This window comes from Aedes albopictus, chromosome 2, assembly GCF_035046485.1.
Source record: "Aedes albopictus strain Foshan chromosome 2, AalbF5, whole genome shotgun sequence".
NCBI lineage: Eukaryota > Metazoa > Arthropoda > Insecta > Diptera > Culicidae > Aedes > Aedes albopictus.
In genome coordinates, this window is record NC_085137.1 from 453,470,000 (window position 1) to 453,486,908 (window position 16,909).

Genomic DNA, 16,909 nt, shown 5'->3' on the forward strand with positions numbered 1-16,909 from the left:
AAAATTGTGTAGTGCTTGCCACATCTATTCTTTCGAAGCGGCCTAGCATCGCTGATGTAAAACAGTTCCTAGATTGTGAGTTGGAGTTGGATATGTCACTAGTAAAAGCCATCCAACCTCACATAGTACGGCATGTCATCTATATGACCATGAAAAGTGAAGAAGAAGCAGTCAGGATAGCCTCGAAGTACCATCTAAAGCACTTCATGAATTGTGAAGGAAAGAGACTTCCAATTCCAGTACCGATTTACGTCGATAGCTGCGCCGTTGACGTTCGTCTGCATGACCTTCCAGAGGAGATCGAAAACCACACGATTTTTACCCACATGCAGCAGTATGGAGAAGTAATCTCCATACGTAACGACGTGTGGAGAAGCTACTTTCCGGGTCTAAGCAACGGGGTACGTGTGGTACGTATGCAGCTAACCCAACCCATCCCATCGTACATCACAGTATCCGATGAAACAACATTTGTTTCATACACTTCGCAAACCCGCACTTGTCGCAATTGTGGTGGTCAAGACCACCCAAAGCTGCGATGCTCTGAAGCGGCAGCATCCACGACGAAGAAACAGCCAGTGCAATCTAATAAATCGAACGAGACACAAATTCCATCAACGCTTGCCGAAAAACAATGGCCTTCTCTCTCTAAGCCGAAGACCGGCGGTAAAGGCAAAACAATAAAACAAGTCAACAAGAAACAGGAGCCAAAGCGGCAACGATCAGTCGATTCGGACTCGGCTAACACAAGCGCATCCAAACGTCCACCACCAGCACCTGTTTCTATATCTAGCGAAAGCGATGGCAACGTAGCTGATCATGATGTTTCACCCTATCCCGCACCAGTGCGGTACCGACGTAGATCATATTCGCACATCGACGACCCCGATCTTCGAAAACAGTACATCGAGGAGGAGGGTAGACGGATAGATGAATTAATAAGACAGCGTTGTACACTTGATTAAAAAATGTAATCAAATACGTAAAATCGGCTCCGTTATGCCTAGTGCGCATGAGCCTATTAAATAAATGTTAAGAATAAAAAAAAAGGCGACGCGCTCGTCATCAAGACCGAACAGTCGAAGTACTCGGACGTCTAGAAGGCGATGCGGAGCGACGTCAAGCTTGTGGATCTAGCCGACGTGCGCAATTTCAGACGTACTCGTACGGGCGAGATGATCCTGGAGCTGAAACGCGATAAGGAGTGCAAGGCCACCATCTACAAAAGTTTAAAGGAAAAGGTCCTTAGCGAAGTGGTAGAGGTGAGGGCTCTCACACAAGATGCGACTTTAAAGGTGGAACACCTAGACACCGACGTGGAAGAGCTCATTACGGCATTGCGGCAACAGTGCGAGGTGCAGGTTAGGCTACGAAAGGGGCCGGCAGGGACACAGATATCTTTGGTTCAGCTACCTGTGGCAGACGCAAAAAAAGTCCGTTAAAATAGAGAGGCCATAAGGCACCGAAGGCCATAAGGTACAAGGCTGAACGTCCACCCATTTGTCTAATCTATACCGGGAAATCCGTGAAAAACAGGCATCCAACGGGAGGTCCAAGGTGTCCGGCCTTCAGAAGAAACGCTGGCCAAACTAGATGTCGACCTGGCTAATGTCGGTACTAAGAGTACCTTTAGTCGGACCGGGGGGTAAGCAAAAAGGCCAATGTGAATCCGTGGGATGGTGCTCACAGGATCGTGATGACAACGACAAGAGATGTAATAGCTCTTTCAGAGCAATTTCCGGAGATGTTTGAGGGGATCATCGAGAGGCTTTTTCCGCGTCATGATTAGGGTGGCCCACACTTATATGAAAAACAAAAATTTCAAAAAATGCCAAGTCTTACCTATTAAATCAGTTGTTTTGGACTCCCAGAAGCAACGTTCAAAATTTGAGCAAAATCGGTTGAGCCTAAGGGGGCGCTCAAAACGCTTGAAGTTTGTATGGGAAAACTTGGCCAAATGTATGCAGAAATTTTAAGTTTTCGAATTTTACCGCTAGGTGGCGCTGTAAGCGTTCAATAAATAAACCCCTTAGTATTTTTGTAGGTGACTATATGCCAAAGAACTTCGTCGAAGACCGCGAAGTGATCCGAGGGCTGTGAAAAAAGTTGTACCCTAGGCAAAATGAGGCAAAGTATTGAGATTTCATTATTGATATTATTCCTTTACATGTATTGGAAAAATAACAATTAAGTTTATCCTCACTTTACCTAGGGTATAACTTTTTCCACAGACGTTGGATCACTTTGCGGTCTTCGACAAAGTTGTTTGGCATATAATACCAAAGGGTTTGATAACTGAACGCTTACAGCGCCACCTAGCGGCCAAATTCGAAAACTTAAAATTTCTGCATACATTTCGCCAAGTTTTCCCATACAAACTTCAATCGTTTTGAGCGCCCCCCTAGGCTTAATTGATTTTGCTCAAATTTTGAATGTAGCTTCTGGGAGTCCAAAACATCTGATTTAGGAGGTAAGACTTGGCATTTTTCGAAATTTTTGTTTTTCATATAAGGCTGATACAAATTTTATTTTGACTTTTTGTCCCCCCCCCCTCCAACAATTTTTGGCTGGATTTTGAATTTTGAGGGGGCAGCTGAAAAATATTTATCAAAATATCGGGTTTTGCTTAAAATTCTTTAACAAATCCGATGAGTTTTTAATATTTTTTAGATTAAATGCTTTATTATTTTTATCCCCCCCCCCCTCGACCAGCCATAGAGTGGTGGGACAAAAAGTGAAATAAATATTTGTAAGGGGCCGTTCATAAACCACGTAGACTTTTTGGGGGGAGGGGGGGGTCTGGCCAAAGTCTACGCTCCATACAAATTTCAAAATTTTTGTATGGACAAAAGTCTACGAGGGGGGAGGGGGGGGTCTGAGATTGCCAAATTTTGGTCTACGTGGTTTATGAACAGCCCCTAACGGCCTAAGTGTGGGCCACCTTAGTCATGATCCTAGTACTTGGCCTCCTTTCGTAGAACAGCTAGGTACAAGCGGGGAGGGGGGGGGGGGGGGGTGATGAGGGGAGGGTCACCAATGTGGAACTTGCGGGGTTAGCCAAGTCCCTTAGCGTAGGTAAGGCCCCAGGTCCGGACGGAGTTCCAAGCCTAGCCTTAAAATTAGCTATTGCAGAGGCTCCCGAGATGTTCAGGTCTGCTATGCAGAAATGCCTGGACGAGGTAGTTTTCCCAGAAGCTTAGAAGAGGCAGAGCCTGGTACTGTTGCCAAAGGCGGGGAAACCACCCGGAGACCCGTCGGCATATAGACCAATATGCTTGATAGACACGGCGGGGAAGGTGCTCGAAAAGATCATCCTCAATAGAATGTTGAGGTTCACCGAGTACGAAAATGGTCTTTCGAGTAACCAGTACGGCTTCCGGAAGGAGAGGCCCACCGTAGACGCTATCTTGTCGGTTACAAAAACCGCCGGGAAAGTACTCCAGCCTAAGAGGAGGAGAATTCGTTTCTGTGCGGTAGTGACTCTGGATGTGAGGAATGCGTTTAATAGCGCCAGCTGGTCTGCTATTGCCGATGCGCTCTTGCGTCTGGGGATACCGGGGTATCTGTACCAGATTCTCGAAAGTTACTTTCAGAATCGAGTACTAGTTTACGACACGGAGGTGGGTCAGAAGTGCGTTCACATTACCTCAGGAGTCCCGCAAGGTTCCACGCTATGTCCGGTGTTATGGGATGCCATGTACGACGAGTTGTTGAGGTTGAAGTTCCCGGTGGCAGTGGCAATCGACGGTCTTGCTTACGACATTACGCTGGAGGTCTAAGGTGCAATTGACTGCTGTCAACTCAATCGCAGTTGTGCAGGAGCTCCAGGAAACTGGAATTGGCTCGCCACAAAACTGAGGAGGTGGTTGTGAACAACCGGCAGTCAGAGCAGCAAGCGGTGATCAGCTTAGGCGATTGTACTATCACTTCGAAGCGCTTCTTCGAATACTTGGGGGTGATGATCGACGATAAGCTTACCTTAGATAGTCACGTTGATTACGCCTGCAAGAAAGCCTCCACAATCCACAGCTATAGAGGCACTGTCCCGGATTATGTTCAATAGCTCTGCGGTGTATGTCAGCAAGCGCAAGCATATAGTTAGTGTCGCCTCGTTCATACTAAGGAACGACAACCCGGCGTGGGGCACGGCGCTAAGTACTGAAAGCTACCGTGGTAAGCTGGAAAGTACTTATAGGGTTGCGAGCGCGTACTGTACCGTGTCACACAATGCGCTCTGTATCATCACTGGCATAGTGCTGATCGATATCCTAATCGGAGAGGACAGAGTGTTTCGCAATGCGCGGATTAAGAGGCATATGCAGGACTGTCAGGTTGACCTCCATGGTCAAATGGCAGCGCGCGTGGGACAGTTCCACCAAAGAAAGGTGGACCCACAGGTGGATCCCAAGGGTTGGTAGTTGGGTTGACAGGCGCCATGGGGAAGTAACAGTCCACCTGATTCAAGTCCTTTCGGGCCATGGCTGCTTCCGACAGTATCTCCACCTTTTTCGGGAATGCGGGTTCTCTCGAGTGCCCTGTTTGTGCTGGTTTAGCGGAAACGGCGGAACACGTTTTGTTCGTGTGCCCGCGCACAAAGCGTGACCGAATGCTTGCCACATGCGGAGAAGCGGAGGACACAACTCCAGAGGATGTGTAGGGATGAGTTTGGCTGGTGTGCCGTTTTAACGGCTATCACCCATATCGTCTTGGAGCTACAGAGTAGGTGGCGCATGGAGTAGGAGAATGGCTAGTTTGGATGCGGTACAAGAGGTGGTCCAGAGGCTTGGATTCGGCTTCGTAGATCATTCCGGTGCCCTGCGGTCGAAATCAACCCTTACGGCGATTAAAGGGCCGCGGAGAGCAAGTCCTGGTAGCGTTACTGTCGTGGCCTCGGTATGCTGAGTTGGATCTGAGCCCGCGGTTGGAAAGGGGTCCCGGCAAGTTCGGACAGGTGAAGGCCCCATTTCGGCACTTCCTTCGGTGTGCTGGCTGATAGGGCCGTACTTGCTGGAAGGTCAAATCGTTGTATTAATTTTTGATACTTGCTGTGCAGTTGGAAACAGGCGTGGTGTCGACCCTGCTTGCCTTCCGAGGAGTGGGAGTGATAAAGACCACTCGGGAAACTGACAAAGCGCCAGCATGCTACCTTGCTGGACTCTCCAAAGGGAGTCATCGATGTTCGTTGCAGCAGGCAACACAGCTAACCTTGAAGGTGTGATGTGCACTAGCCCCTTTCTGAAGCAATTCCTGCTTGGTGGTTACGGAGAGACGTAGGGCGGTAATAGGAATATGTTTAGTGAGTCAGTGGTGCGATCCTGTCTTCTACTTTGCCTGTAAAAGGTGGTCACCAGCCTTACACTACCTGGACATCTCTGTTCAGGTGTCTGTTGAGCAGATTATTCCCCCATTGCTTAGAGAAGGAGAAAAATATGTCATAGGTATTGCATTCAACAGTTATAGATGTTTCAATCTAAGAATCCTTCTATGACACGTCATTCTATAATAATCCGAATGCGTCATTGGAACTAGTCCCCGAAAAGCCTCCCCCAATCTCCAACGCCAAATTCCATCATATTCAAAACATTTCAATTGACACGCCTAATCTGATCCAAACCCACCCGCGTGCAAGAATTCGCATCCTTAGCGCTTCCAACCCCTACGAACGAGAGTGTTGTTTGTTATCATCGTCATCACCACCGCCGCGCGCTCTGGTTCTTGCGAGCAGAGCTGACACACCGCGCGCGACGTCGCTACTTCAACGGTCGTTAGTCATCAACGCCACCGCCGTCGCGTCAATCCGTTTGCCGTCCGCCCGTCCGTCAGTTCGGCGAGTGCGAAAGTCTCGCGGTTCGCTGATCTTACCGTTGTCGTGCAGTCGACTTCGAAACGGCAACCAGAGTGGATGCAGCCAGCAGCGCAGAGCAACGAGCGCGCTTAGAACTCGGGAAGTAATAGTGAGCGAATTTTCGAAAAACTTAGAACAAAACGACAAACGGTTCGAATCGTTTAGTGGTGCTCTACTAGTGCTGGTCGTCGGTCGTCGTGCTGCAGTGCAAGTGGCACACGCGTGCGTGCGGTTCGTTGCGATCGTGACAAGTTCGTGAAATTAGTGCGTTTCGGTTGATTTAAAGGGGGACACTGCTGCGCCGCACCGCGGTTGCGTGAAGAAAGTGAGAGTGACGGAAGCTGGTGCACGACGTGTCACGACGGTGAATTTTGTTTTGTGCGAAGCGGTGAAGAAGAACAAGTTGTGTAGAAAAAACCAAAGGTAAATGAGGTTTTGTTTGAAGTGTGAAGATTTGGAAGACTTCGGTGACACAATTTTGGGAGGACGGTGCCATTCTCGGAAAGTTTCAAACGCAAAAGTGGTGGAACACTTGAGCAAATATGTTTGCTTATTTGAGGAGTGAGCAGCGTGGTACGGATTTTGCATGCGTGAACAAAGGGCTGTTTCGGTGCGAATTGTTTTCTACCGTGGATAAACTAGATTAGATTTCTTATCTGCTGGGTGACACTGCAGTTGGACTGTGCGGTTAGATAGAGGAAGTGTTTATTTTGTTTTCTATAGTGGCGCAAACAAACGTATCTGGTAAATCTGCGTTGTTGGAATTACGGCTCGTGTTACTTGTGATATATGTATCTGCAGTGAAGTCTTCTATAGCCAATGTACAGTGATTCACATTAATGCCATAAGTGAAGACAATGACTATCTGAATAGTATTTCATAACATTTTCAAATTCGCAAAGAACATGTCAACAAATTTTAAGTAACATAAAAGACTACTCAATAAACAAGTTACAATTGTTTGTACTTGTGCAATTTATCTAAAGAACGTGAAACTAGAGTTCTGAAGGTTTCAACGTAATATGTATATCGGTGTATTTGAAAGACAAATCCATGATGTGAATTCCAGTAAAAATGCTATAGAAGTTCATGACAACCTGTGAAAAACATGATGGAAAGCGGATTTTCTCATATATTTTGTGCAAACTTTTTTTTTTATTTTTGATTGAATTCTTGGTGAAGTCAGGTACAACATTTTCGAGGAAGGGTTTCTTAGAAAACCTGATGAATTTTGAAATAAAATTCCATGGAAAAAAAATCTAAAAAGAAGGCTGTCTAGTGAAATTTTGTGTGCTAAACATTTTGCTTAACATTTCCTGGATCAAGTATTGAAACAAAAAACCCTATTTAATCCACCTAGCGGTGATGGTGCCTTTCTCGTGCTTTAAAATATCCTTTCAACAAAACTCGAGCGACATGTTGATGACATTGACATAAATACAAAATGAAAACTGCTTGCTAAATCTACTCAATATGGATACATTTTATATTAGCATAACATCCAATATTCAGAAAATATAAGACAACGATCCAAAACTCAAACCAAACAAGTCATCATTTTATGACTCCGGATATCTACCCCAACTAAACTAACCGCCATCTTGCACATTGAGACACCATCTTGGATGTTCTGGTATTCATTTTTGGACTCTGCACCTAAAATTACATAAAATAGTCGCCGTATTGAATTTTGGCATGTCGTTTATGATTTTCTGGTTACCATTTTTGGACGAAGACCGGCATTCTTTCCCATTCAAACTATAGTCATATTGCAGACCTTGTGAAATAGCGCACAGCTTGGGTTTTCTGATTACAAATTTTGAATTCTGGACATATTTTCATACAAAATATGCCCATAATGCAAGAATTGAAAATCCTATAAAATAGGCACTAACTTGAATACTGAGCCATTATCTTGGACTTTGGACCGCTATTTTGGATACTCTGGTGGACTCCAAACAAATTTCCCATACCAAATACACTTATTTTACATAGTTTTAGAGCTCAAAATTCCTTAAAACAGCCACCATCTTCTGTTTACGCTATAACTTTACACCTTAGGAATCTGAAATGGTACGATTTGATGAGATCGCTTTAGTTTTGTCTATATTTTGTTCTCATATATGAGAACTTAGACCTATTCGTCACTGTTGTTCATACCTAATGTTTATCAGGCCATTAAACAAAGCCACGATTTAATTTTTCACATGAACGTTGGTTCTGCTACACAACAGCTAGTCTCTAATGTGATCTAAGGCTATTTTCTTGCTAACCGTTCATTAGATTATCAAAAAATCTGCGATCTGATGTGTCGTATGTATGGGTTTGGTTCATTTTTATACTTGGTAATTTCCGGTGGGATAGCCGGATCTGATTCCATGAGTCATGGACCATGACACTACCGGTTGTCCCAATTATGGTCTGAGAATATTTTATTGCTATTTATTCACCTTTACCTAATCACCGCGATTTGATATATCGCATGAATGGGTTTGCTTCACTTTTACTTCTAACCACTTTCGAAGCCACAGCTGAACCCGCAACACTACCGTGAATCTAATGTGGTCTGACCCTATTTTTCCATCAGGTTGTCGATAAGTCGTGATCAGTCTTCGTTCTATTGCTCGTGTTGTGTGTAGGTAAGAGGTAACGATAGCGCACGAATGTAACAAAGCCGACTGACACCCGACTGCGGCAACGAAATGAAGGTAGTAAAAAGTGTCGAATGTTTACAAGACTGGTCGTGATTTGATGTACCGCATCCATGGGTTTGGTTAAATTTTACATTTTACTACCCGGATCTAATTCCGGGTAACTACCGGCTGAACCAAATATGGTCTAACATTATTGTCTTGTTAACTGCTCATCGGTTAACCAAAAACGCTGCAAATTGAAGGTGCCACATGCAGGGTTTGACAATTTCGACGTGACTCTCTGAACCAATTCCGGACCACTACCAGTGACGTAAGGCTATTTTCTAGCTAACTGTTCATCAGGTTATCGCAAAAGCCACGATTTGATGTGTCACATGCCTAGATTTGGTTCACTTTTACATTTGGCCTCTTCCGGCCACTCAAAACCGATTCCGAAACACTTGCTGACCGTTCATTAGGTAATCTAAAAAGCCGCTATTTGATGTGACGCATGTACGGGTTTCTTTCTCTTTCAGATTTAACCACTTCGGCGGGAACCCCGGAACGGGTTCCGGAACACTACTGGTTCAGATATGATCTGATATGGTTTTCCTGCTCATTGTCCATCAGGTCATCGAAAATGCCGTGGTTTGATGTGTCGCATGTATGGGTTTGGTTCAATTGTATATTTGACCACTTCCAGCGGGACACCTAGAACCGGTTCTGGAACACTACCGGTTCAGATATGGTCTGAGATGATTTTCCTGCTCATTATCCATCAGTTAATCGAAAATGCCGTGGTTTGATGTGTCGCATGCATGGGTTTGGTTCACTTGTATATTTGGCCACTTTCAGCGGGACGACTAGAACCGGTTCTGGAACACTACCGGTTCAGATATGGTCTGAGATGATTTTCCTGCTCATTGTCCATCAGGTCATCTAAAATGCCGAGGTTTGAAGTGTCGCTTGCATGGGTTTGGTACAATTGTATGTTTGGCCACTTTCAGTGGGACGCCCAGAACCGGTTCGGGAACACTACCGGTTCAGATATGGTCTAAGACTATTTTCCTGCTTACCGCTCATCAGGTTATCGAAAATGCCGTGGTTTGATGTGTCTCATGCATGGGTTTGGTTCACTTTGATATTTGCCACTTCCGGCGGGACACCCGGAACCGGTTCCGGAACACTACCGGTTCAGATATGGTCTTAGACTATTTTTCTGCTTACCGCTCATTAGGTTATCGAAAATGCTGTGGTTTAATGTGTCGCATGCATAGGTTTGATGCATTTTCATATCTGGTCCCTTCCTGGGGTACCGTTCCGGAACACCTAAATGGCCATATCTCCGGAACGGCTGAACCGATCCTAACCATTTTCAATAGGAAACAATGGGACCAGATTCCGCGTCGAATGAACCGTCGGTCATTGAAATCGGATGAGGTTTACTGCCAAAAAGTGATGTGAGTTTTTTTGTACACACACATACACACACACACACAGACATCACCTCAATTCGTCGAGCTGAGTCGATTGGTATATAAGACTTGACCCCTCCGGAGGCTCTATCAAATTTTCGTTTTTGGAGTAAACATATAGCCTTTCGGTACACCTTGGTGTACGAGAAAGGCAAAAAACAGAACAGAAATCTTATGAAACTTTGTGTTTAATTATCTCGTAGTTAAAGCTCCCATATTATTAGACATTCATGTAAAAACTTGACGAAAGATTCAAACAGAAAACCAAGAATACCTCGGATTTACTTCAGAATAGCTTACCGAGCGTGTTTCCGGTGCAAATACGTCAATTTAATTGAAAATTTGAGTTTTTGACTAACGGAAATGGATTTTATGCTAATTCGATGAGTCTGACCTAATATCGGAAGTGGTGCACTGTGTAGTACAGTAAGGATCCGTTTTTGTCAGCCCCTGGTAACATTTTGGGCTGACGAAATCGAAACATTTTTTAAATCATTTTTTTAATGTAAATTGTTCTGAGCTCGTCAGAGACAGTAACAGCGAGTGTGGGGTTACGGAGAGAGGTGAGGAGGGTCTGTACTGTGAAAAAGGAAAAAAAAATGAGAGTTCTCAGTGCTTTGGCATAATGAATGTTTCTTTTTTGTTTTTTTTGCAACAGAACTATTGGGGTCTCCAGTTAGCCTAGTGGTTAAGGCTATGGATCGCCAATCCGGAGACGGCGGGTTCGATTCTCGTTCCTGTCGGGAAAATTTTCTCGACTCCTTGGGCATAGTGTATCATTGTACTTGCCTCACAATATACAAATTCATGCAATGGCAGGCAAAGAAAGCCCTTCAATTAATAACTGTGGAAGTGCTCTAAGAACACTAAATTGAAGCGAGGCAGACCAAGTTCCTGTGGGGACGTAGAGCCATAAAGAAGAAGAACAGAACTATTGAATATTACTTCTTCTTTTTGTCATAACACAGCCTTTGTGGTCTACAGAAAGACGGCAGCGGAAGCGGAAGCTTAAATCGTAAATTCTAGCTTGAGCTGTCAACGAATGAAAATGAACCAACATCTGATTCATGCTGCCCGAATTGGCTATGTTTCTGCTGCTTTTCCACTGTAATTTCCTGTTCCTGTCCACTGTAAAATCTTTGGAGAAATCTTTGATTTTTTTGTTTTGGAGGAATTCCTGCCCAACAAACATTTTTGCTGTACAAGAGTAGAACAAACAACTGTTAAGCAAACTTTAGCTTAAGAAACTGTTATTCAGATAGTTATGTTACTTGGGTGGATCTATCCAAAGAATTACGGGCGTAAACCTTAAGGCATTCCTGAAGGAATCTCGTTAGTAGGTTCTGCAAAAACCTTGACAGAAGCTTCAGATAAATTCCTCAAGAAGTTTCTGAAAGAATGTTTACTGCAATCTTTGTAGAAATCCCTAGAGGCATCCCTGGAAGATTTCCTGGAGTATTTCCTGAAAATAATTGAAGTTAGGACTTTTTGCAGAAATATCTACAGACATCTATGAATACAACACTAGATGAGTTCTTGTAGAAACTACTGGTGTAGGTCCTGCAGAAATAACAGCAAGAATTTCTGGAAGAATACCAGCAGGAGTTCTTGAAGAAATCCCTGGGGGGTATCATAGAAAGAATGCATGAACAACTCTTAGGGAAATATCTGAAAGGATTTTTAAAGAAATTTCTAAAAAAAAAAACTTGGAGGAGCTGCAGCAGAGCTTCATAGGTTAACCCTCTTGTGGATGTCCTTCTTGGGTTGCATAGAAACTCCATCTGGGATTTCGCCAGCAAGTCTTTCGCGGTTTTTCCACAAATTTCTTGCAGAATTCCTCCAGAAATTCCTTCTAAGATTCCCAGGGAGGTCTTTATGTGTTTCTTCCGGTGGTTCATTAAGGATTCCTTCAAAAGGTCCCTCTGAGAACCATTCAAGAATTTCTTCTGATATTTCTATACAGGTAAAATCTGAATAGTCCTCCTTTCAATATTTCTTAAGGATTCCCTTCTGGGAATCCTCCAGAAGTTCTTTACAGGATTCCTCCAGGTGTTTGTCCGAGTTTCCTCCATAGTTCCTTTTGGGATTCCTCATTGATTTTCTGCTGAGATTACACCTGTAGCTCCCCTCTGGGATCCTTCCGCCAGTTACACACGGGATTTATTCCAGGATTCCTCCAATAGTTTCATCGTGGAATGCTTCAAAAATTCCTTCCGAGATTTTTTCAAGATCTTCTAAAACTTCGTCAAGGATTCCTTCCAGGAATTCCACGGAGGTTCCTCCCAAAGTTTCTTCTGGGATTTCTTCGGGTATTCTTCCGCCAAGAGCTTCAGAATCTATCAATATACCTTTAAAACATCTCCCGGGATTCCTCCAGGAACTCCTTTCGGGATTCCTATGTAAATTACTTACAGGAACTTCTTCCAATATTACTCCAAGAACTTCATCCGGGAATCCGCCAGAAACTATTTCCGTGATTATTAGGTAACTCTTTCAAGAATTCCTCTTGGAACTGCCTCCGGGATCGTTCAGAAATTGCCTAGGATTTGTTTTCTTGATTTCTCCGGAAGTTCATTCTGAAACTCATTCATCATCAGAATGAAAATCATTCAGGACTTAATAAAACAATTCCTCCAGGAGTATTCTTGGGAATTCCTCCTACATTATTTTTATGAAATTCTTTATGAAGTCCATATAGGTGTTCCTTAAGGAATACCTTCAACAATTTCTTAAGGAATTCCTCCAGCATGTTCGTTTCCATAAAGTAAAAAGAAAATCGGGTTAAGTACTGCTCCTTTCAATCCAACTAAGAATTTGCATCCTCAGACAGATACGTGTTTCGATCTCAACTGTACGGCCGTCTTCAATGTCTTGTACTTGACTCGAATATACACCTGACATTTCGGTTATTTGTATTGAGTGTTTTTCTAAGAATAGATAATCACTCCGTTCAATCGTCAGCTGAAATTTGTTAAGCACAGTTGCACGTCATCCATTCAGTGGCTGAGTTCGATCGCTGATGCACTTCTTTTAAATCTACCGGTTCACTTTTATTGGGATTTGTTTTACCTCCTACGCTCTTGCACTTGCCAGTGACCGCGAAGATTGAAGGCCGAAAACCCCCGTAACTTAAAGGAATCCCGCGAGTGCTTCCAGAAGGAACCCTGACAATCTCCTGGAAGAACCCCAGAGGGAACTTTTGAAGGAATTCTAAATGAACCCCAGGAAGAATCTCATCGAGAACTCGCTGGAAATCGCAGGATAAAAAACTTTTGGAAGAGACCGGGAATAAATGTGGGAAGAAAGCACGAAGCAATTCCTGGAGGATGAATATTATAAATATTCTTGACATTCCCGGAAGCAGTTGCAGTATTCTCAGGATGCTTTTCAATACTGGCAGTGTAAGCGCTAGAATACAATAAAAAGTAATCATAGGTCCACTTAGCCACACAGAAAGAAATTCTGAAAACTATACTTGACGTAAATATAAGAACGTTCATATTTGCATTACATTCCATACGATTTTACATGAAATATTTTTTTGCACGCAAAGTTGAAAGTAAGCTCCATACACTACAGACCAGAGATGGCATGCTCCTCAGTGTGAGTGCAAGTGTGTGCGGTTTCAATATGAAAATGAGCTGCACTGTGCACATTTTCAGTGCGAAATGCCATGCCTGCTACCGACAACCTATAATTTTACAATCCGATGGAGAATTGTGTTGAAAGCGATGGAGGTTTTTTTATTACAGCAAACTCGATGTAAAGTGCCCCCCACAATGCATACGTTTTGCGTGTGCGTGACAGTAGTTTGACACATTTCTCATGGGAAAAGTGTCAAAAAATAAAACGCAAACATCGACGGTACGGACGCTATGTGTTCCAGGCTTAACAATTTTGAACTATGCACAGCTGTAAAGGGGTAGGTATTCAGCAAGACCAGTACGCATTTCATCAACAAAATCGTTTATTACTTATCGAAATCCACTTTAATGACAAGTAAATTTGTATTCAAACTGAAGGTTAGTATCGAGGCTAGTAGCACAAGGTTAGTTTGACAACATTTGGTTAAATAAGTGCGGCCCGCGGGACGCCTTTTTTTCGAACAAATCTCGAAAGATTGTAAATTTTAATGATGTTTTTCTCATAACTACACAGAAAACAATTCTGGAAACTACACCCGATGTTAATGTTAGAACACTCAAATTTCCATTTCAATTCATTCGATTTTACATAAAATAATTTCTTGCACGCTAAATTGTATGCAAGCTCCATACTGCAGACAACCTGTAATATAACAATCCGATGGAGAATTGTTTTGAAAACGATGGAGGACATTTTGTTACAGTGAACTCGATGTAAGCATTTTTTTAACTATCTAGTTAGCTACAACACCAAGCTTTGGATTGAACATAAATTTGTAACAAATCTCTTCAATTTCTATTGATTAATAACCAAATGTTGTGCAAAATAGCGAAAAGCGCTGGGCATCACTGAGCAAGATCAGCAAGATGTTTCGACTTATGTCTAATCTTGGCTTGAATTACTCTAGAGAGTGCATGCTGACTTGAATTGCTGTCAGCCTTCCAAAATCAACAATTTCCCTATCATTGCTCGTGAGAGGGCTGCAAAATGGTGAGTCGATAAGGAGAGCGTCCAACATAGTTCTGGTAACTCAACGTACATATGTACAGATGGGTAAATTATTGGTTTAATTGGGAAAAAATCCACAGCTCAGGTGAGATTTGAACTCACGACCCTTATTGTGTGTGTAGTTCAAATATTATCTGAGCTGTGGATTTTTTCTCAATTTAACCAACAATTTACCCATCTGTACATATGAACGTTGAGTTATTTGAAATTCATAATTGACCACACGGATTGGTATTACCGAAAATTTGCACTTTGAGTGAGTTATAGTTCTGGTCCTCATAAGTTCCTACCTCATGCTTCCACAGGTCAAGCGATGACAAAGGCCGCCAGCTAAGAGTTGTGTGCTTAGCTGGTAGTGCAGCCTGGGCACTGTTGTCCTTCTGACTTCAGCTAGATTGAGGAGGTACGACCCGAGCGTCTGCTCACCAAGGAGGTGCGGCTCAAACAGCGTCTGTTCTGGCATCCAGCAGCTGAGTAAGAAACGCTGCACCACGCCCAGCTAGATCCAAGGTGGTAGCCCCATCAGCGTGGTCGTCCCAGTGTTGGTTGGGACGTTAAACAGAACTGGCACGATGGCCCTCCGGCGAGACAGGAGTGTTGGCGTAGGCCCAATAAGCCACCCGTAAAAATCCCCATTGCGAATAACATAGGAGAAAATACGACTCGATACAATCGGCATAGACCCACGCGATGAAATAAGGACTACGATTGGAAACTTGGAACATGGAATTACAAGTCACTAGGTTTCGCAGGATGTGACAGGATAATTTACGACGAACTACATCCCCGCAACTTCGACATCGTGGTGTTGCAGGAACTTTGTTGGACTGGACAGAAAGTGTGGAAAAGCGGGCATCGAGCGGCTACCTTCTACCAAAGCTGTGGCACCACCAATGAACTGGGAACAGGATTTATAGTGTTGGACAAGATGCGACAACGTGTGATCGGGTGGCAGCCGATCAACGCAAGGATGTGCATGTTAAGAGTTAAGGGCCGTTTCTTCAACTACAGCATCATCAACGTCCACTGCTCACACGAAGGGAGACCTGATGACGAGAAAGAAGCGTTCAACGCGCAGTTAGAGCAAACATACGGTGGTTGCTCGCCGCGTGACGTGAAAATCGTTGTCGGTGACATTAACGCGCAGGTAGGAAGAGAGGAAATGTACAGACCGGTAATCGGGCGAAACAGCCTGCACGCCGTATCGAATGATAACGGCCAGCGATGCGTAAACTTTGCAGCCTCCCGTGGTATGGTAGTCCGATGCACCTTCTTCCCCCACAAAGATATCCACCTGGAGATCACCCGACCATCAAACAGAAAACCAAATCGACCACGTTCTAATCGACGGTAAATTCTTCTCGGATATAATCAATGTGCGCAAATACCGCAGTGCAAATATAGATTCGGATCACTACTAAGTCGCTGTATGCATGCGCTCAAAACTTTCGACAGTTATCACCACGCGTCGAAGCCGAACGCCGCGGCTCAACATCGAGCAGCTGCGTAACGTAGAAGTGGCTCAAGACTACGCGCAGTTAGCAGTGGCCCTACCAACGGAAGAGCAGCTTGGCGCAGCTACATTTGAAGATGGCTGGAGGGACATCCGATCCGCCATCTGTAGTACGCCATGCTGTAGTACCTCGGCTACAGCACTAGGCTTCGTGACTCCGAATCACAGAAACGACTGGTACGACGGCGAATGTGAACAGTTGAAAAACGAGAAGAATGCAGCATGGGCGAGAATGCTGCAACACCGCACGAGAGCGAATGAGGCACGTTACAGACAGGCGCGGAACAGGCAGAACTCAGTCTTCCGGATGAAGAAGCGCCAGCAGGAAGAACGAGATCGCGAAGCGATGGAAGAGCTGTACCGCGCTAAGGACACACTAAAGTTCTACGAGAAGCTGAACCGCTCGCGCAGAGGCTTTGTGTCACAAGCCGACATGTGCCGAGATAATCACAGGAATATTCTCACGAGCGAGCGTGAAGTGGTCGAGAGGTGGCGGCAACATTACGATGAGCACTTCAAGGGCGACGTTGCAAGTACCAAAAGTGGCATGGTAGCAGAACTAGGAGTATGTGCACAGGACGAAATACTTCCGGCCCCTGACCTCCAAGAGAAGCACTGGTGAGAGCACTACACTGGGTAATTACCAAGATTTGGGAGGAGGAACTATTAGCGGAGGAATGGATGGAAGGTATCGTGTGTCCCATCTACAAAAAGGGCGACAAGTTGGATTGCGGGAACTACCGCACGATCACACTACTGAACGCTGCCTACAAGATACTCTCTCAAATTT

The 16,909-nt window shown here is 44.3% G+C and overlaps 1 protein-coding gene across 1 annotated transcript in view; it reads left to right on the forward strand.

The window, feature by feature from the left end:
- The first annotated feature begins 5,860 nt into the window (after positions 1 to 5,860).
- LOC109419705 (uncharacterized peptidase C1-like protein F26E4.3) overlaps positions 5,861 to 16,909 on the forward strand; it is a 50,818-nt gene continuing 39,769 nt past the window's right edge. Inside the window, exon 1 of the mRNA XM_029853972.2 lies at positions 5,861 to 6,268. The gene's annotated coding sequence lies outside the window, so the exon portion shown is untranslated. The remainder of the gene's footprint in view (positions 6,269 to 16,909) is intronic.